The 22,842-nt window shown below is 34.5% G+C and overlaps 1 long non-coding RNA gene across 1 annotated transcript; it reads right to left on the reverse strand.

Moving 5' to 3' along the window:
- Nucleotides 1-13,865: 13,865 nt before the first annotated feature.
- LOC139869395 (uncharacterized) lies at nt 13,866-22,162 on the reverse strand. The gene is made up of 3 exons (XR_011766052.1): nt 21,999-22,162; nt 14,452-14,509; nt 13,866-14,030 (listed from the first exon to the last, which is right to left on the reverse strand). It is a non-coding gene; the product is annotated as an uncharacterized lncRNA (long non-coding RNA).
- Between the last annotated feature and the right edge of the window lie 680 nt (nt 22,163-22,842).

Below are 22,842 nucleotides of genomic sequence, written 5' to 3' on the forward strand. Positions count from 1 at the left end.
TGGAAATAAATGCGGGTATTTCTTCTTCATCTGATCTTCACGCTCCCAGGTGAACTCGGGTCCTCTACGAGCATTCCATCGAACCTTAACAATCGGTATCTTGTTTTGTTTAAGTCTCTTAACCTCACGATCCATTATTTCGACGGGTTCTTCAATGAATTGAAGTTTTTCATTGATTTGGATTTCGTCTAACGGAATAGTGAGATCTTCTTTAGCAAAACATTTTTTCAAATTTGAGACGTGGAAAGTGTTATGTACAGCCGCGAGTTGTTGAGGTAGCTCCAGTTGGTAAGCTACTGGTCCGACACGATCTATAATCTTGAATGGTCCAATGTACCTTGGATTTAGTTTCCCTCGTTTACCAAATCGAACAACGCCTTTCTAAGGTGAAACCTTAAGCATGACCATTTCTCCAATTTCAAACTCTATATCTTTTCTTTTACTGTCCGCGTAGCTCTTTTATCGACTCTGGGCGGTTTTCAATCTTTGTTGAATTTGGATGATTTTCTCGGTAGTTTCTTGTATTATCTCCGGACCCGTAATCTGTCTATCCCCCACTTCACTCCAACAAATCGGAGACCTGCACTTTCTACCATAAAGTGCTTCAAACGGCGCCATCTCAATGCTTGAATGGTAGCTGTTGTTGTAGGAAAATTCTGCTAACGGTAGATGTCGATCCCAACTGTTTCCGAAATCAATAACACAAGCTCGTAGCATGTCTTTAAGCATTTGTATCGTCCTTTCGCTCTGCCCATCAGTTTGTGGATGATAGGCAGTACTCATGTCTAGACGAGTTCCCAATGCTTGCTGTAATGTCTGCCAGAATCTTGAAATAAATCTGCCATCCCTATCAGAGATAATAGAGATTGGTATTCCATGTCTGGAGACGACTTCCTTCAAATACAGCCGTGCTAACTTCTCCATCTTGTCATCTTCTCTTATTGGCAGGAAGTATGCTGACTTGGTGAGATGATCAACTATTACCCAAATAGTATCATAATCACTTGCAGTCCTTGGCAATTTAGTAATGAAATCCATGGTAATGTTTTCCCATTTCCATTCTGGGATTTCAGGTTGTTGTAGTAGACCTGATGGTTTCTGATATTTAGCTTTGACCTTAGAACACGTCAAACATTCTCCTATATATTTAGCAATATCGGCTTTCATACCTGGCCACCAAAAATGTTTCTTAAGATCCTTGTACATCTTCCCCGTTCCATGATGTATTGAGTATCTGGTTTTATGAGCTTCTCTAAGTACCATTTCTCTCATATCTCCAAATTTTGGTACCCAAATTCTTTCAGCCCTATACCGGGTTCCGTCTTCCCGAATATTAAGATGCTTCTCCGATCCTTTGGGTATTTCATCCTTTAAATTTCCCTCTTTTAAAACTCCTTGTTGCGCCTCCTTTATTTGAGTAGTAAGGTTAGTGTGAATCATTATATTCATAGATTTTACTCGAATGGGTTCTCTGTCCTTTCTGCTCAAGGCGTCGGCTACCACATTTTCCTTCCCCGGGTGGTAACGAATCTCAAAGTCGTAATCATTCAACAATTCAATCCACCTACGCTGCCTCATATTCAGTTGTTTCTGATTAAATATGTATTGAAGACTTTTGTGGTCGGTATATATAATACTTTTGACCCCATATAAGTAGTGCCTCCAAGTCTTTAATGCAAAAACAACCGCGCCTAATTCCAAATCATGCGTCGTATAATTTTGCTCGTGAATCTTCAATTGTCTAGATGCATAAGCAATCACCTTCGTCCGTTGCATTAATACACAACCGAGACCTTGCTTTGATGCATCACAATAAATCACAAAATCATCATTCCCTTCAGGCAATGACAATATAGGTGCCGTAGTTAGCTTTTTCTTCAATAATTGAAAGGCCTTCTCTTGTTCATCCTTCCATTCAAATTTCTTCCCTTTATGCGTTAATGCAGTCAAGGGTTTTGCTATTTTGGAGAAATCTTGGATGAATCTTCTGTAGTAACCAGCCAATCCTAAAAATTGACGTATATGCTTCGGAGTTTTTGGGGTTTCCCACTTTTCAACGGTTTCGATCTTTGCCGGGTCCACCTGGATACCTTCTTTGTTCACTATGTGACCGAGGAATTGAACTTCTTCCAACCAAAATGCACACTTTGAAAACTTAGCGTACAGTTTTTCTTTCCTCAATACTTCTAGCACTTTTCTCAAATTTTCTTCGTGCTCTTGATCATTCTTTGAGTAAATAAGTATGTCATCGATGAAAACAATGACAAACTTGTCAAGATATGGCCCACACACTCGGTTCATAAGGTTCATGAGCACAGCTGGTGCGTTAGTCAATCCAAACGGCATAACCATAAACTCGTAATGACCATAACGCGTCCTAAAAGCAGTTTTTGGAATATCATCCTCCTTTACTCGCATTTGATGATATCCAAAACGTAAATCGATCTTCGAATAAACCGACGAGCCTTGTAGTTGATCAAATAAGTCGTCAATTCTCGGCAGTGGATAACAGTTTTTTTGATGGTAAGTTTGTTCAACTCTCTGTAGTCAATACACAACCTAAATGTACCATCCTTCTTCTTGACAAACAAAACAGGAGCTCCCCATGGTGATGTGCTTGGTCGAATGAAACCACGTTCTAATAGTTCTTGCAGTTGGCTTTGCAGTTTTTCATCTCGCTGGGTGCTAGTCTATAAGGAGCACGAGCTATTGGTGCAGCTCCTGGTACAAGATCTATTTGAAATTCAACAGATCGATGTGGAGGTAGTCCCGGTAATTCTTTCGGAAATACATCGGGAAATTCTTTTGCGACGGGAACATCATTGATGCTCTTTTCTTCAGTTTGTACTTTCTCGACGTGTGCTAGAACAGCATAGCAACCTTTTCTTATTAGTTTTTGTGCCTTCAAATTACTAATAAGATGTAGCTTCATGTTGCCCTTTTCTCCGTACACCATTAAGGGTTGACCTTCTTCTCGTACAATGCGAATTGCATTTTTATAACATACGATCTCTGCTTTCACCTTCTTCAGCCAGTCCATGCCAACTATTACATCAAAACTCCCTAACTCTACTGGTATCAAATCAATCTTAAATATTTCGCTACCCAGTTTAATTTCTCGATTCCGGCATATATTATCTGCTGAAATTAATTTACCGTTTGCTAATTTGAGTAAAAATTTACTATCCAACGGCGTCAATGGACAACTTAATTTAGCACAAAAATCACTACTCATATAGCTTCTATCCGCACCCGAATCAAATAAAACTTAAGCAGATTTATTGTCAATAAGAAACGTACCCGTAACAAGCTCCGGGTCTTCCTGTGCCTCTGCCGCATTAATATTGAAAACTCTTCCGCTGCCTTGGCCATTCGCGTTCTCCTGGTTCGGGCAATTTCTAATAATGTGGCCCGGTTTTCCACATTTATAACAAACTACATTGGCATAACTTGCTCCGACACTACTTGCTCCGCCATTACTCGTTCCGACACCATTTGTTCCTTTCGTTCTGTTAACCCCTGGTCCGTAGACCTCACACTTCGCTGCGCTATGACCATTTCTTTTACACTTGTTGCAAAATTTGGTGCAGAACCCCGAGTGATACTTTTCACACCTTTGGCATAGCTGCTTCTGATTGTTGTTGTTGTTGTTGCGGTTGTTATTGTTGTTGAGATGATTGTTGTAGTTGCTGTTGTTGTTGTTGTTGTTGTTGTTGTTGTTGTTGGGCCGTTTGTTGTAGTTGCGATTGATGTTGCGATTGTTGGGATAATTGTTGCGATTATTATTGTAATTGCTGTTGTTGTTGTATTGGTGATTCTTATCACCGTTTTCCTCCCACTTTTTTTGACTTGCTTAACATTGGCCTCTTCAGCCGTCTGTTCTTTAATTCTTTCCTCAATCTGGTTCACTAGTTTGTGAGCCATTCTACATGCCTGTTGTATGGAGGCGGGCTCGTGTGAACTTATATCTTCTTGGATTCTTTCCTGTAATCCTTTCACAAACGCGTCGATCTTCTCTTCCTCATCTTCAAACGCTCCCGAACACAATAGGCACAATTCTGTGAATCGTCTTTCGTACGTGGTAATATCAAATCCTTGGGTTCGTAACCCTCTAAGTTCTGTCTTGAGCTTATTGACCTCGGTTCTGGGACGGTACTTCTCGTTCATCAAGTGCTTGAATGCTGACCACGGTAGTGCGTACACATCATCTTGTCCCACTTGCTCTAGATAGGTATTCCACCATGTTAACGCAGAACCTGTGAAGGTATGCGTAGCGTACTTCACTTTGTCCTCTTCAGTATACTTACTTATGGCAAACACCGATTCGACCTTCTCGGTCCACCGTTTCAATCCGATCGGTCCTTCGGTTCCATCAAATTCCAAAGGTTTGCAGGCAGTGAATTCTTTGTAGGTGCATCCTACACGATTTCCTGTACTGCTAGATCCAAGGTTATTGTTGGTATGTAGCGCAGCCTGTACTGCGGCTATGTTTGAAGCTTGAAAAGTACGGAATTCCTCTTCATTCATATTCACGGTGTGTCGAGTAGTCGGTGCCATTTCCTTCAAAATAGTCAAATGGAACAAATTAGTCATACAGAATATTAAGAGTAGTTAATAGTATTTCGTAGCATAATATGAACTCATTTATAAAAGCTTTTTCTTCATATTAGCATTTTATAAATTTAAATTCGGGTAGTACCTACCCGTTAAGTTCATGCTAAATAGCTAATATACAATTCAACTACTACAATTCTATATGAAAAACTGATTATAATAATATTTCGCGTTCAAACTTTTATACAATATTTTACAAACTTACAATACCGCTTATTTTACATAAAGCATGAAATATAGCACACAATAACTTTGATACAAGATAGTTGTGAAGATAATTCTAGCTAGTACACAAGTCGTTCAGCAAAGACAATAAAGACACGTAATTCATACGTCCAGAAACAAGTCATGCATTCTGGTTTTACTAGGACTACTTCCAATCCTTGGTCTTGTGGAACATAACCGTTATGGCCGTTGATAAGATAGCGTGTTGTAACGTCGTCAAAGGGACGAGGGTTACGTAATGACCAACAGTCTCGTAATAACCTAAAAACCTCATTTCTTACCCCAATTACCGACTCCGTCACTTGTGGGAACATTTTCTTTAATAGTTGTAGCCCGATGTTCTTTTTCTAACTTTGGTGAGAAGTGAACATTACTAACCCGTAAGCATAGCATGCTTTTTTATGTTGCATGTTAGCCGCTTTTTCTAAATCATGAAGTCCTATATGCGGATACATTGAGTCAAAATAATTTCTTAACCCGTTGCGTAAAATAGCATTTGGGTTCCCCGCAATATATGCGTCAAAGTAAACACATCGTAACTTATGGGTTTCCCAATGTGATATCCCCCATCTTTCAAACGAAAGTCTCTTATAAACCAAGACATTCTTGGAACGTTCTTCGAATGTCTTACAAACTGATTTCGCCGTAAATAGTTGTGCCGAAGAATTCTGACCGACTCTAGACAAGATTTCATCAATCATGTCTCCGGGTAGGTCTCTTAAAATATTAGGTTGTCTATCCATTTTGTGTTTTTATACTGTAAAATAGACAAGAGTTAGATTCATAAAAAAAATACTTATTAATACAAGCAATTTTTACATATATCATAAAGCATAAGCACACTATATTACATATATTACACCACACGAATACAACTATCTTATTCCGACTCGCTCGTTTCTTCTTCTTCGGTTTTGGTTCATTTTGCCAAGTTTCTAGGGATATATGATGTTCCCCTAATACGAGCTGTCGTTTTCCACAACGGTTTAGAAAAACATGGTGGTTTAGAGGTTCCCGGGTCATTGTTACAACTTAAGGGCTTCGGAGGTTGACGATACATATAAAGTTCATCGGGGTTGGAATTAGATTTCTCTATTTTTATGCCCTTTCCCTTATTATTTTCTTTTGCCTTTTTAAATTCAGTTGGGGTAATTTCTATAACATCATCGGAATTCTCGTCGGAATCCGATTCATCGGAGAATTGGTAATCCTCCCAATATTTTGCTTCCTTGGCGGAAACACCATTGACCATAATTAACCTTGGTCGGTTGGTTGAGGATTTTCTTTTACTTAACCGTTTTATTATTTCCCCCACCGGTTCTATTTCCTCCTCCGGTTCCTCCTCTTCCGGTTCTGATTCTTCTTCCGGTTCTGATTCTTCTTCCGGTTCTTCTTCGGGAACTTGTGAATCAGTCCAATATATATTCGACTCTTCGTTATTATTAGGTGAGTCAATGGGATTTGTGCTAGAGGTAGACATCTATCACACAATATCAAACATGTTAAGAGATTAATATATCACATAATATATACATGTTAATAATATATAGTTTCCAACAAAAATGTTAAGCAATCATTTTTAAAGAAAACACGGTTGAAGTCCAGACTCACTAATGCATCCTAACAAACTCGATAAGACACACTAATGCAAATTTTCTGGTTCTCTAAGACCAACGCTCGGATACCAATTGAAATGTCCCGTTCTTATTGATTAAAAACGTTCCATATTAATTGATTTCGTTGCGAGGTTTTGACCTCTATATGAGACGTTTTTCAAAGTCTGCATTCATTTTTAAAACAAACCATAACCTTTATTTCATAAATAAAGGTATAAAAAGCTTTACATAGATTATCAAATAATGATAATCTAAAATATCCTGTTTACACACGACCATTACATAATGGTTTACAATACAAATATGTTACATCGAAATCAGTTTCTTGAATGCAGTTTTTACACAATATCATACAAACATGGACTCCAAATCTTGTCCTTATTTTAGTATGCAACAGCGGAAGCTCTTAGTATTCACCTGAGAATAAACATGCTTTAAACGTCAACAAAAATGTTGGTGAGTTATAGGTTTAACCTTTATATATCAAATCGTAACAATAGACCACAAGATTTCATATTTCAATACACATCCCATACATAGAGATAAAAATTATTCATATGGTGAACACCTGGTAACCGACATTAACAAGATACATATATAAGAATATCCCCATCATTCCGGGACACCCTTCGGATATGATATAAGTTTCGAAGTACTAAAGCATCCGGTACTTTGGATGGGGTTTGTTAGGCCCAATAGATCTATCTTTAGGATTCGCGTCAATTAGGGTGTCTGTTCCCTAATTCTTAGATTACCAGACTTAATAAAAAGGGACATATTCGATTTCGATAATTCAACCATAGAATGTAGTTTCACGTACTTGTGTCTATTTTGTAAATCATTTATAAAACCTGCATGTATTCTCATCCCAAAAATATTAGATTTTAAAAGTGGGACTATAACTCACTTTCACAGATTTTTACTTCGTTGGGAAGTAAGACTTGGCCACTGGTTGATTCACGAACCTATAACAATATATACATATGTTTCAAAGTATGTTCAAAATATATTTACAACACTTTTAATATATTTTGATGTTTTAAGTTTATTAAGTCAGCTGTCCTCGTTAGTAACCTACAACTAGTTGTCCACAGTTAGATGTACAGAAATAAATCGATAAATATTATCTTTAATCAATCCACGACCCAGTGTATACGTATCTCAGTATTGATCACAAATCAAACTATATATATTTTGGAATCAACCGCAACCCTGTATAGCTAACTCCAACATTCACATATAGAGTGTCTATGGTTGTTCCGAAATATATATAGATGTGTCGACATGATAGGTCGAAACATTGTATACGTGTCTATGGTATCTCAAGATTATATAATATACAATACAAGTTGATTAAGTTATGGTTGGAATAGATTTGTTACCAATTTTCACGTAGCTAAAATGAGAAAAATTATCCAATCTTGTTTTACCTATAACTTCTTCATTTTAAATCCGTTTTGAGTGAATCAAATTGCTATGGTTTCATATTGAACTCTATTTTATGAATCTAAACAGAAAAAGTATAGGTTTATAGTCAGAAAAATAAGTTACAAGTCGTTTTTGTAAAGGTAGTCATTTCAGTCGAAAGAACGACGTCTAGATGACCATTTTAGAAAACATACTTCCACTTTGAGTTTAACCATAATTTTTGGATATAGTTTCATGTTCATAATAAAAATCATTTTCCCAGAATAACAACTTTTAAATCAAAGTTTATCATAGTTTTTAATTAACTAACCCAAAACAGCCCGCGGTGTTACTATGACGGCGTAAATCCGGTTTTACGGTGTTTTTCGTGTTTCCAGGTTTTAAATCATTAAGTTAGCATATCATATAGATATAGAACACGTGTTTAGTTGATTTTAAAAGTCAAGTTAGAAGGCTTAACTTTTATTTGCGAACAAGTTTAGAATTAACTAAACTATGTTCTAGTGATTACAAGTTTAAACCTTCGAATAAGATAGCTTTATATGTATGAATAGAATGATGTTATGAACATCATTACTACCTCAAGTTCCTTGGATAAACCTACTGGAAATGCGAAAAATAGATCTAGCTTCAAAGGATCCTTGCATGGCTTGAAAGTTCTTGAAGCAGAATCATGACACGAAAACAATTTCAAGTAAGATTTCCACTCGAAATAAGATTGTTATAGTTATAGAAATTGAATTAAAGTTTGAATATGATTATTACCTTGTATTAGAAATATAACCTACTGTAAGTAACAAAGGTTTCTTGATCTTGGATGATTACTTGGAATGGATTTAGAAAACTTGAAAGTAAACTTGCAATCTTGGAAGTATTCTTGATTTTATGAAACTAGAACTTTTGGAATTTATGAAGAACACTTAGAACTTGAAGATAGAACTTGAGAGAGATCAATTAGATGAAGAAAATTGAAGAATGAAAGTGTTTGTAGGTGTTTTTGGTCGTTGGTGTATGGATTAGATATAAAGGATATGTAATTTTATTTTCATGTAAATAAGTCATGAATGATTACTCATATTTTTGTAATTTTATGAGATATTTTATGCTAGTTGCCAAATGATGGTTCCCACATGTGTTAGGTGACTCACATGGACTGCTAAGAGCTGATCATTGGAGTGTATATACCAATAGTACATACATCTAAAAGCTGTGTATTGTATGAGTACGAATACGGGTGCATACGAGTAGAATTGTTGATGAAACTGAACGAGGATATAATTGTAAGCATTTTTGTTAAGTAGAAGTATTTTGATATGTGTCTTGAAGTCTTTCAAAAGTGTATGAATACATATTAAAACACTACATGTATATACATTTTAACTGAGTCGTTAAGTCATCGTTAGTCGTTACATGTAAATGTTGTTTTGAAACCTTTAGGTTAACGATCTTGTTGAATGTTGTTAACCCATTATTTATTATAACAAATGAGATGTTAAATTATTATATTATCATGATATTATGATATATAATATATCTTAGTATGATATATATACAGTTAAATGTTGTTACAACGATAATCGTTACATATATGTCTCGTTTCGAAATCATTAAGTTAGTAGTCTTATTTTTACATATGTATTTCATTGTTAATACACTTAATAATATATTTACTTATCATTTAACATAATTAACCAAGTGTATCAATATCTTAATATGATTCATATGTACCTAGTAAGACGTTGTTATAACGATAATCGTTATATATATCGTTTTCGAGTTTCTTAAATTAATAGTCTCATTTTTATGTATATAACTCATTGTTAAAATACCTAATGAGATACATACTTATAATAAAATCATGTTAACTATATATATAACCATATATATGTCATCGTATAGTTTTTACAAGTTTTAACGTTCGTGAATCACCGGTCAACTTGGGTGGTCAATTGTCTATATGAACCCTATTTCAATTAATCAAGTCTTAACAAGTTTGATTGCTTAACATGTTGGAAACACTTAATCATGTAAATAACAATTTCATTTAATATATATATAAACATGGAAAAGTTCGGGTCACTACAATATTCATCAAAGAACGCCTTTTTAAACTCTTCCCACGACAAGCTCATACATTGTTCTTCACCATACAATTGAATTTTATCATCCCACCACAACTTCGCCTCTTCACGCAACATGCTAGAACCGTACCTCGTCTTCTTCTCGGGAGGACATTCCGCGGTACGGAAAGCTCCCTCGATGTCGGAGATCCAACATGTACTCTTCAACGGATCTCTTACCCAATTAAACATAGGAGGTTGAGCATCCTTGAAATTTTTGTAATGGAAGTCTCGCCTTCCATGTCCACCATTCCCATCACCTCCTTCACCACGAGGATAAATGTTTCTAGCCTCGAGTGCCTCTTCAATCGCGACATTCATTCGCTCATTGATTAACTCGGTTACTTGCCCATCAACCATTTTTGGAAGACCTTTCGGACATCCGCAAGAAATTCCGCTTTTTGCTTTTTAAAGATGGCCTCAACTTTGGCCGTGAATTCGGAGTCCTCGCTCGGGCCTCTGTCATTAGTGTCGTGTCCGTTTCTCATCTTCATTCTATAAAACGGAATAGGTTAAACAACGAAACGATAATACATGACACATACATACCACACCGCCCCATCTTGCTCAACAATCGTCGTACATCGCTTGTTTGACACGATTTGAACCCGTAACAATGGTAGCTAGTACAACGTCTATCTCGCTTGATGTTTGCAAATACAACGCAAAACAATTCGTGCAAGGTTAGTTCACATAAACCTAGGCACTATCCAATCCCAGTCCGACCCATTTCCTACAAGTCCCGCATAAAACGCATACACAATATAGTCTAAGTCTAGGCACCTATCTCAAGTCGCCTAAATCCCTTAGACCATGCACTGATACCACTTGTAACGACCCAATCCGTTATCCAACCGAAAACAGCAATTTTTTTTTTTTTATACAGGAGGGTGCGCGGCGAAAGACCCTCCTTGTGCGAGGCGCGCACACAGCCCGGACAGTTCTGATCAAAATGTCTTTTTCAAGTGAAAAGATCTCCCGACACTTTTAGACGAAACACTTTTCACAACACATTATAATGAGTAAAACTAACACGTTTCAATAATAAAACAAGTTTTACGACACCGGGCCCACATCATCCCGAATTACGAGCTTCGTACAAATTATAAGTTTCGACCAAATTAGTTTAAATTTCAAACGACACTAGAGCATGATGTTTGGGGGTTAAACTACCCAACTCTTGGTCAAACTTCAAAAGCTAAACGTCCAAAAGCTTCTCCTAACATAGTCAAAACAATCAAAATACTTGATTAATCAAAAAAAGTTTTATAAAACGTATCAAGTAACTATTCACCCCCCTCTAGTTACTTACAGGTTACTTCCCCATTGATCATGCCCCTATATATATATATATATATATATATATATATATATATATATATATATATATATATATATATATATATATATATATATATATATATAATGGAAGAATAAGTTCCAAAAAGCACGAAAAAAGAAAAGCACAAAAAGAAAATAAAGAAGATACAAAGAATCTCAACTACCGTCAAAGACGATGAAAAATTAAGAAGCATGTCGAAAAGAAGAAAAATCGCTTTAAAGAATGTACAAAATCAACATGATCTTAAGAAATACTTCGAAAGAGCAAACAACTTTCGAAAGCACCTTCCCAAAATTATTCACCCTCAAATAAACCATCGAACAACTCCTAGATTTTACTCCTCATCAACCCAAAACTCGGTATTTCCATATCCTCAGAGTCAAGACTTCCGCTATTCTTAAAAAGAGCCAGAATAGATAGGATTACAAGCGAGTGCCTAGATTAACTAGAAATAAGTGTTTTTAATAAACGGCACATTCTTACTTCATAGACATGAGAACTTTATGAAAATCATATCTTTTCGAGGTCGAACGAAAGTTTACTTGAGGATAAGCAAAAGCCTAAGTGTATGATACTTGATAATGCGTAAAAGTCATGTTTTTACTCCCGTTATCTCTCATATTTAAGCCAAGAAAAATATTTAAAAAAACCTAATATCTCTTTTTATTAGATTATTTTGTAGATCTTGAAGAAACAAAGACAAGGGCGCAAGAAACGAAGAAAACGGACTAATAACGAAGAAACAAGAACAAAACCAAGAAAGAAGAAACACTTACGCACCAATTAATTATTTGATAAAATTAAAAATAAAATTCCTACTCAAGACCATTTTGTAGATAATTTAATTACATACACGTGGGCGCGAGAATCGTCCAGATCCGAGACAGTAACTATCGAAAAAGGCACTCTTGGACCTATCTGGATCTGAAACCCAACAAGTGGGACCGCATCCGACCCATGTGCTACAACCGAGTTCCGAAAGCTGTTTAAAACCGAGACCTGCACATGCCTTGGTAACGAGGCCATTACATTTTCCGTTACATTCACCTGTCGGTACCGAGAGCTAGTTTCAAACCGAGGGCCAAATGCCTCGGTAATGAGGCCCATTACAAAAACTTGTACCTGCACCTCTCGGTTCCGAGCCCAGCTTTAAAACCTAGGCCCATGCCACTCGGTACGGGACCAAAATCTTTACTTTGATTTCGGTTCCAACCCAGATCGTGTTTTCACACTGAGAGATACACACAACTAAGGATTCCAACACCAAAAATCAAGCATCGTTTTTCATGTTTTTGGAGAGACCTCATGTGCAATTTTAAAGGCTTTGAAGCCTACAAATACTCCACTTCTAAACATATGTCAACACAGTTTTCCACACTCCATATTATTTCTATATTCTTACTCTCACTCATATTTCTTACTCTAAAAATTTATTATTCTCTCTCTAGAATTAGGAAAATAATTAATCACTAATTAAATTATTTAGAGTTAGCATTTTAAAAGGAGTATGTAATGGAACAGGGTGCGGTAGGAGTTTTTTCGGATGTTGTCAACCTTTTGTAATATTCGACTCGCTATAATTTATGGTTATTTCTTTTCTTTATCTATTTATTTATAATTTATATTATTATGCTAGAGTTAAGACTTGTCATGATTATCGAGTAGTTTATTATTGTGTTGTGTTATAATGTAGTTCGCTAAGTTATTATGGGATGATATTATTGATTTAATTATACTTTTTGTTTATGATTATAAACCTTATTATCAACTATCGTCTTTCTATCAATAAACGTGATTAAAAGTTTTTTATTAAAAAATGTCAAACATAGAGTAATTAATTATCTGTGTCAACACATAGGTTAAGGTATGAATCCATTGGAAATGTTATAAAGTACATTGAGAATTACCGTAGGACCAGATCTGACATGGTCAAGGTTTGAAGCTTCTGGAAATATTATAGACGGAGTACATTAAGGAAACACTGGGGTGTGTTACATCGTAGGAAACATTATAAGAGAAGTACGTTGTGAATTACCAAGGAATTTATTGGGTAAATTTAATTAAGGACTGGTTTATATCATAGATGAAATATTATTGCTCTTAAATTCAAACTTAGTTTATGAATTTATAAAGTAAGACAATGAGCCACTATGTGTTCTAGTTTGTCTAAACGCCTCTAGTTTCCATCAAATCCATTAACAGATAGTATTTTGAAACACCAAACTTAAGAGGCTTTATTAGATCTAATATTATATCGTGTTAAGAACGATTGGATCCTAAAAGGAATCGTAAATTTCTATATTAGCTATGTTGCTTTATTCGAGCGCCCAGAGTATGCATGTCTACCTAATAAGGGCCACTTACATCCTCAACGTTGGTTACGGGTGAATGTCGGGAGCCTAGAACATAGTCAATCCAATCAGAATCACTATAAACTAGTTCCTGGTGACATGCTTTAACACCCTTTTTTTTTTTTTTTTAAATACACAGTGGGAGTTATATACATATATTAATCACACATAAAGTCATACTACACAAAATCACTGGTGTTACGTTATTACTACAAGCCATTCAAGTATATTGTTTTTTTTACAAAACATCTGAGTTATGCATTGTGTCAAACATCTTCAGCTGCCCCCGCAAAACCCACCAAAAGTTGCTAATACACACCTGCAGGGCAAAACACTGTGGGGGAATTAGCATAACGCTAAGTGAATGGTAATATCTATGTGGACATCACTACAAGCATCAAGCACAACTTAAAGGCACTTGTCACTAATCACTTAAAGTCATGCACAACAGGACCGGCAACCCATAGCTGATCAAGCTCGAATACACCGATAGTCCACACTACAGAGTCACTGGTATAGTCTTCCAAACGTGACGCACTCGTCATTCATACTATACCACTAATCAGTAATACTTGGACCCAATACTATTACCCTAAATACACAAGGTAAATATCATTGACCTCTTACGTCGGAATTCACCATCGACGTTCACTGGTGCGCACATAATCACATATTACACAGTCTAATTATGAGCATGGCACGGATCACTATACTTATCACTGTATAATCACATCCATAAAGATAATCATACTCACCAATACCAGCACAACTCAGTGATCTAATGTTACTGAGTCTTCACTTCCACTTTGTCACCTAAAAACAATACGCACAAGTTAGTAAATCGTATTTCACTTACTAACTTTACTATAATATCAAAATCACTTAACACAATACAAGCGATACATGATGTCTCATACACAGCACCATATATATATATATATATATATATATATATATATATATATATATATATATATATATATATATATATATATATATATATACACACACACATACATACACACACACACACACTTATATATGCATATATATACACTTATATATATTCGTATATATACGCACACTTATATATACATATATATACACTTATATATATTCGTATATATACACACTCTTATATATACATATACACTTATATCTATCTATTACATCTTATAAATCGTGAAAGTAAATCTGACGTGTCAATCCATAAACACTCCTTAATCCCTTTTGCTTACGTGTTATTCCTAGAGTTAATCCTAATTATTCCAATTAACACTAATTAACCTATCTAATATACACGCAGAAACCATAAACCCTATTCTGTCACACCCATCCTCTTCGATCCTTTGCCTGTACAATCAGTTGCGATTGATAAACGTTCATCATATATCTTTGATCCGAAAATCCCATCTACGAATTCTTCTAACCAGGTATGTAAGTAATCGTGCCTTTTAATATTCATTGGTTGAGATTACGATTTCAGTTATGTTACGGTTACAGTTATGATTTCAATTTGTTTGAACAATCGGATGATGAATTCGCAGTTAGTTAAAGGTATGACGATTACAATGTGTTGGAACCTTCAATCTTGATTCTGAAACTATTTCAACCTTCAATTATTAATTTTTCCGGTGTAAGTATGCAATTTTTTCTCATTCAGTATGATAAAAAAATATTTGATTCTTTTTATTTTGAAATCGGTTATAATATCAGCCATTAAGGTATCATCATGGACTGAAGCTCAAGCTCAAGAACCTCCTCAAGGCAGCTCCTGAATGTCTGTTATTATTTTTATTTTTACACAAAATTAATCGATCATAATTTGTAAGTATATTATTTAGTTAAAAATTTAGTTGTACTCATGTTGTTTTGATATTTCGAACCAGAACTTCCTTCTGATGTGAGGGAAGTTTCAAAGTTTGTTCCCTTTGAATCTTGAAGATCCTACATTTGGTCCACCAGTAAGTTGTGGTTAGTTCTTTACCAATAATTAATCAAAAATCAAAAATATTATTTGTTTGGAATTGATATTGTTTGATGCTTAAATTGGGTGAGAATGAAATGTAATCATGTGGTCCATGTATGTGAAGGCTTTGCTATTGATCGGGTTTCAAATCGACGAGGTTGTGAAGGTATCTTCTTTTACGATGTACCGTATGTATTTCAAATCCTTATAATGCACAATTATGGTACATTTATAAAAAAACAATCGTGTAAATATCACTTGCCAATAGTGTGTAGCTCAGTAGATAATGGGTGGGGCGTATTTGCCACAAATAGCACAAATAACTACTCATATACTTGTAGCATGTATCTTTCGAGTTTCGGGGTAACGTTTTAGAGTTGTCACACAAAAACTAAGTGGAGATGTTACTGGAAAGATGAAGGAAATGGGCCATAGATGAATTAACATGATTACACATTTGTTGTTGCAGATACAGAAGTTCTTGAAAGAGTTGGAAGGTGAATTCTTAGAGGTATAGTGCCATGACAAAGTTTTGGTTCATTTGTAAGGTGTAGGCTAAAAATTAAACATGACGTAGGACCAAAAAAAAAAAACTGTTGATATGAACATGGACGTATTAATATCAGTTATGAACTTAAAAGTCAGCAAATTCGACACTTAAAAGAATCAAATATTTTTTATAAAACGATTAAGGCATCGATTGATGCAGCTTCGAAAAGAAGTGGCAGTGGGAGATATGTTATTTACATCGACATGGGTGTTTACAGAGAAAAAGTAAAAGATCAAAAGTAGAAGAGTTTGTTGTAAAATATCAAAAGGCAGCGACTTTGGTTGCCTAAATTATAGGCACAAATACAGGTTCAAAATTACATTTACCAAATCGGATTTTGAACCATTGCACTTGAAGTGCTTGATGTAATGCTTGAATGAGTAAAAAAATCTTGAGGGTAACTTATCATCTTTAATACTCGATTGAGATTACATCAAATTAACTGCAGTTATAAGTTTAATGATTATACATGCACTTTTTCCTATTGTATATTTTTTTGCTATTAATTCGGTTCATATCAATAACCTTTAATCGTCCATATACAATAATCTGTCATTTAATCACAATTATGTTTATTTGTGCGATTATTTCTAGAAAATGTATAAGGTCTACATACTTGGTTAGTAAGAGATTATTTTTTGGACAACTTACTAAACAGATAATGGGTTCTAACATTGTAACACCTGCAGACAGTAAACTAGAAAATGGATTTGAAGTTTCCTGAAGACTGTAGATGTAACTCTAGCATAACAAGCAAATCTAATCACAAGTACTGACCTGTAATGTCAGCCACAGGGTAGCTTTTGAAGGTGCAGGTGAAACAAAGGTGTTGTATGGTGTGGTAACTATATGAATATGTTCATCTCAAGATAAGCTTAATAAGGTTACTGTCTAGAATCGTACCCTTTCCAAGGACTGTCTTTCAATACATATAATATAATTATATATAATTAAATATAAGTATGTATGTATATACTCTATGTGTTGGTTTTTGACTATTTTGTGTTATTGATTATCTGATGTAGATAGATTGATTGTTTAGTATCATATTATGTAATTTTTAGGGTTTTAAGGATTTTGATACAGATTGACAATATTACCATGTTTGTTTTTTTAATCTAATATTAATTTTGATATTTATTTATATTTTTGGAGAATTAAAGGTATTAGTTGTATAAAGGTATTAGTTGTATGTACCTGCTTTCAAGTTACTACTTTTTTTTTTTTTTTTTTTTTTGAAAATCAATTTTTCTTAAATTGATAGTTAAAATGTTTTTTTTTTTTTTTTTTTTTTGTTAATTGCTAAAGTGTGTGTTTGGATGTATCCATAGTGATGGTTTATTCGAAGATTAATAATCTTATTTTTAATGGTTGAAATGTTTTTTGTTGTATAATTATTTAAATATTATTCGATAGTGTGACGAGCTAAAAGAGCATGGCGCCTCGGTAAAGAGAACTCCTGCATCAGTAATTAAGAAGTTCAAGTACACAATCGGGATGCTATCGCAGCTCTTTCTGTTAGTGGAAATCTTGCTCAATTCAAAACTCCGATCTTTATGTTACGTTTATTATCTCAATATGTTATATATACTATAATATACGTATATTGAAATTCTGATTATGTTATACTATATGTTTTGATTTGCATTTTGAAGGTGACTACTTAATCAGTTTTTAATTTTTGGATATAAAAAACTCTGCTTCTACTATATTTGATTATTAGTGGTCAAATAGTAAAGTTTCATTTTTTATTTATGATAAATACAATCGTAGTTGAAGAAAAGCAACAACAACACGGTATCTTACATATTTTATAATGGCAATTATCTGATTTCAATTCGTATTTCTTTATAGGTTGTATTTGATAAAGATGGGATTCTTGAAGAAATTTGCAGTCGGAAAGGTTACATTGAGATGTCAACAGTTGATGCGGAAACTTCCTCAAAAATTAGCGAGGTTTAAGTTGCATTCTTATATCTTAAAATATCAACGGGTATAAACTCATTTAATCCCTAATGGTACATCTTGAATGGTTACAGCAATTTCAACCCATTTATGATATAAATGGGTTCTGTATGCCATAGTTTGTTTTTAACGGGTTTGTTGGTAATTTGGTACACTGGAATGGGTTTATAAGGGGTTCAAAGTCAACCAAAAAAGTTTCTTGGTAATTTGATTTATTACCCAACCCGCTCATCTTGCCATCTCTAATGCATAGTTTTATATCTGCAGGCGGTAAAAGCGGAGGGTGGTCATTTTCTTGAAGCTCCAGTCTCAGGTAGTAAAAAACCAGCTGAAGACGGACAGTTGGTAATCCTTGCTACTCAGGGGAAGGTAAGATAAAAAATTTAAATGTTTTTTAATAATTACAATTAAAAATAAAAAAAACTATACTATAACTAAAACAATGCTATTCTTTTATATGAAAGTTTAGAATGTTTTCAACGGTCTAATATGAGATGGGTGAATTTTGAATAGTGCAACCCGTGTTCTTTGTGGTTATTTCTTTCTTCCAGTTTTATCGTTATTTTGGTAGAAATATATTATACCAACGTGACCCATTTGTTTCATGCCTTTTGATATGATACTTCGTAACCTACAGTTAATATTTTATAAAACTTTATATGTAGCGTCTATAACTTTCTTAATGTAAACACCAAAATTTCAGAAAGTATTTAATTTAAATAGGTCTATGTACATTTAACTTTTAACAAGTTACCAGGGAAATGCTTAACGCAAAAGACCTTAAAAAAAGAAGTAAGGGAACAAAGAAGGTTAACCCTGTCACAAAGACTTTTAGTCTGAATGTTTATTTATTTTATTTGACCCTCCACAACTACTTGAATATCGGGATGGCATTGACGATTAGGAGGTAAGATCTTCCTTTAGTGCTCATTTTTGGTGGTTGTTGAGAGGTTATTATGTTGACCGTCTCACATATGAATGTGTCGATTTGTATTATACTTAATTTCAATATATTCATTTAGAGGGGAGAGAATGAAATCCGTAGTTTGAATGCAGAACTTGCTCGAATTAGGTGTTATGAAGACAATAATGGTAATTCGAGTTTGGAGAAAATAACAATAGTTTCTGATATTGTTGATATGGAGGAAAAGATTTTGGAACAGGAAAAGCAAATTGTGTCTCTAAAAACCAATCTCGAAAGCATGAAAGATACAAAAGGAACGATCGACATAATACGTAGAGAATTTGAAATTGATGATTTATGTTGTGTAGCGTTTCGCGTAAAGATGTGGTAACAGAAGATAACGTTCAAGAAGAAAAGTTTCTTCATACAGTAAGTTGCTAAACTCGACCCATATTGGCTAAAGGTGGCATTTTGTTCCATTTACTTTTAAATGGGCGATTTTGGTTACTTTGCATCTGTAATGGGTCACACAGGTCAAATATGTCAAATTAAAAATCTATTTAGATGCTTAAAGAGTATATGGGTCAAAAGTTACTCATTGCTTATATTCAGCATATTACATTGGTCCAGTAAAAGGAATAGAACCATCATTGAGTTATTACCCTTTGTGTGTATTATATTCGAACAAAAGGCGTTACTTGTCAAACTAAAACTACTCGGCCCATTTCAAGAATTACCTTTTTAGCCGAACCTATTTTCGTACTCGCCTATTTTGCCATTTTTGCTCTATGGATCAGGATTAATATGACAAACAATTATTAACACATGCTTAATATTGCAAGAATTGGAGATCACATAAGAGTTGAGGGATAACAAGAAGTTGAAACAACATTCATCTTTACGAGATCAAATGGCAGCTAAAGATGGCGTAGACATATGAATCCTTCTAAATTATCTCACAATAAAAGAAATCATAAACACCGAAGAAATAAAGGAACCATCTAGATCATGTTACAACACATACAACAACTCAATCATTGTAAAAAGTGTTTTACGTCGGTCTCTGCCTATTGTAGTTTTATACGATAAAGGTACATGGTTGCTAAAGAAGCTTTTGTTTAGACGTAGAACAAACATGAACAGGAAAAAACTACTTAAATGTGTTTCATCATTGTAAGTGTATTTATTGTTTCATTGCAAGTGTATTTATTGTTATCCATATTTATTGTTTCCTATGTAACAGATACAAGCGATTAAAATTCATCGTTTACTTTACAACAAATCATGTTTACATCAATTCGTAACTTTATGTTGTGTAATCAATCTATGTATGAACTATAATTTATCAAAGTTTTACTAATGTGTGTTGTTTACAAAAAATATATTTTACAATTCAATCACAATAGTATTATTGACACTTTTCCTATAATAACGTTATTTCGTATATAAGTTTAAAAATCAATAATGTTTGCGGATGAATCCCCGTGCAACGCACGGGCTCATAAATCTAGTAATTATATAAATCATACAATCTCATATATGCATACAATTATATTTAATCCTACACAATATCAACTTGGTACTAATTAAAAGTCTCAATTTATGCAAACGGGTCAAGCATTAAACGGGCGAACAAACCAACACTTAGAACCACAAAATAGAGGCATAAAAAGGTTACAAAAACAGCGTAGCTGCTAAATTGCAGCAGAAACAGTAGCGAAACAGTAGCAGCAAAAGGCTGCACAGTACCAGCAGAAATATGAGTTTTTAACCCCAAATTTCATGTCTTGAGCAGTGTTTTTTCAACCAATTAACAAGTTCACAACAAGCACATACAAGATTATAACAATTAGCAAGCATAAAACAAGATTAATATCATACACAAATCGAGTTTCATCACCAAATTGCAATTTACACAATTACGACCCAAACTAAAACTCACAAAATGGGTCAAGGCTAAAATGATCGAAACCAAAAATACTCCTAAATAAACACGAACGGTTCGAGGTCCAAACGGGTCAACAAATCGACATATGAACCGAAAAACGACAACCACCGCACCCCGGCCACCAACCACCACCGCTGGCCGCCAGCTGCAGCCGGCAGTGGCGGTCAGCCGCCAGAAACCGCAGCAAAAACGCTGCAGCAGCAGGCTGAAAACAGTAGCAGCAGCGTGAGCTGCTGCCCCACTCGGTTTCGTCTTCGCAATTTGATTTTCGGGCTGTTTTTTGGCAAATTACGGGTATACAAAAATGCACTAACATGTTAAGATCATCAAGCAAACATACAATAAGCTAAACCACATATAAATTTCAAGATTCAAAATCATAATTACCCATTTTCACATTTTTTGTCAAGAACACTAACAACATAATTATAACATCAAATTAATAATATGCTATGTTCTTCCTGGGTTCGATTGAATTGAAGAAGAACTCGAATCAAACTGAAAGCCTTAGAATTAAGAATCGGGCCTCCAGTGTTGAAACAATTGAACTTGTATTGATGTTACTCAAATTATAGTTCAAGATTACAAGAGAAAAGGGAGAGAAAGTGTGATCACACACATACAAAATCATAAGCTGCCCTAACCTCTAACATAACCATCTATTTATACAACTACAATAGAACTAGTATAACTAACTTTTGTGGCCATTCTGTTTTCTGTTAGTTAGTCTGTTAAGACAATACCAATAGTGCACGTGACACACTTGTGAGCATAGTAAAAGGATCATAACCATAACATAATATACACTAGTCCTTGATCTTAGAACAATGTTAGAATTCGAATTATAAAATCCAAATCATCCAAATACACCCAATTTAAGTATAAATTGCAATTTATATTTTTTTTTTTACATTTTATCATGAACCCTAAAAAACATGGATTAATCACTAATTTAAAGAGACAAACCTGATTGTAGCATGTTAGAAAAGCAAGAATTCGAATCATGCACTTGAATTTCATTCACAATTTGCAAGAATTGAAGCTAGGGTTTTATTTTGTGTATGTGTGTGTGTTAGTCGGTAGGTGGAAAGGGGGAAAACAAGAACCTACTAGAAATAAACAATGGGCTGCTTTTTGTTTCATTAAATGGGTTTTAAACCCATACCCGATAAAAATACGAGTATTTACCAGTTTACTGAAACGTTGCGCACCTCTTTCGGCAACCTAAATGAGGTTCAAAATAAAAAAAAAGCAAATAAGTTCCGTGACCCTTGTCACAAAATAAACCCACTGAACTAATAACTAAATATAAATCATTTATAAATAATTATTACATTTTTATTTCACTAAAAACACATTAAAAACGCTTTAAAACACTAGGCAAAAAGGTAAATCTCACCTAGGCCCGAATTCAAGATGTTACACATGCTAATCTAAATTCCTATAAATCGATTGGTAGGAAATCTACTGTTTACACGATATATATTTTAGATAATGAAATGCAAAACTTTTAAGAAAATACATTCATCCCAACTTAGTTAACAAAATCTCAACCAACACACCATTTACCTTTACTGCTTTATTTAGTTTACTCAGCTTTTATCTACTTGTTTTGATTAAGAACTATAATATAAAAACCACAAGTCTCTAGTGTTTCGCACACTTTGAGAACCGGATTTAATGGTGACTATAATAAACCGGTTGGACTTGGTTGTTGAAATTTTCGAACAGTCTATTGACCAAAAGGATCATGCCCCTCCACACAAGGTATACGTGGCCAATTGTCTTAGATAATTAATTGTGTGAAACC

Source organism: Rutidosis leptorrhynchoides, chromosome 9, assembly GCF_046630445.1.
Source record: "Rutidosis leptorrhynchoides isolate AG116_Rl617_1_P2 chromosome 9, CSIRO_AGI_Rlap_v1, whole genome shotgun sequence".
Taxonomy (NCBI): Eukaryota; Viridiplantae; Streptophyta; class Magnoliopsida; order Asterales; family Asteraceae; genus Rutidosis; species Rutidosis leptorrhynchoides.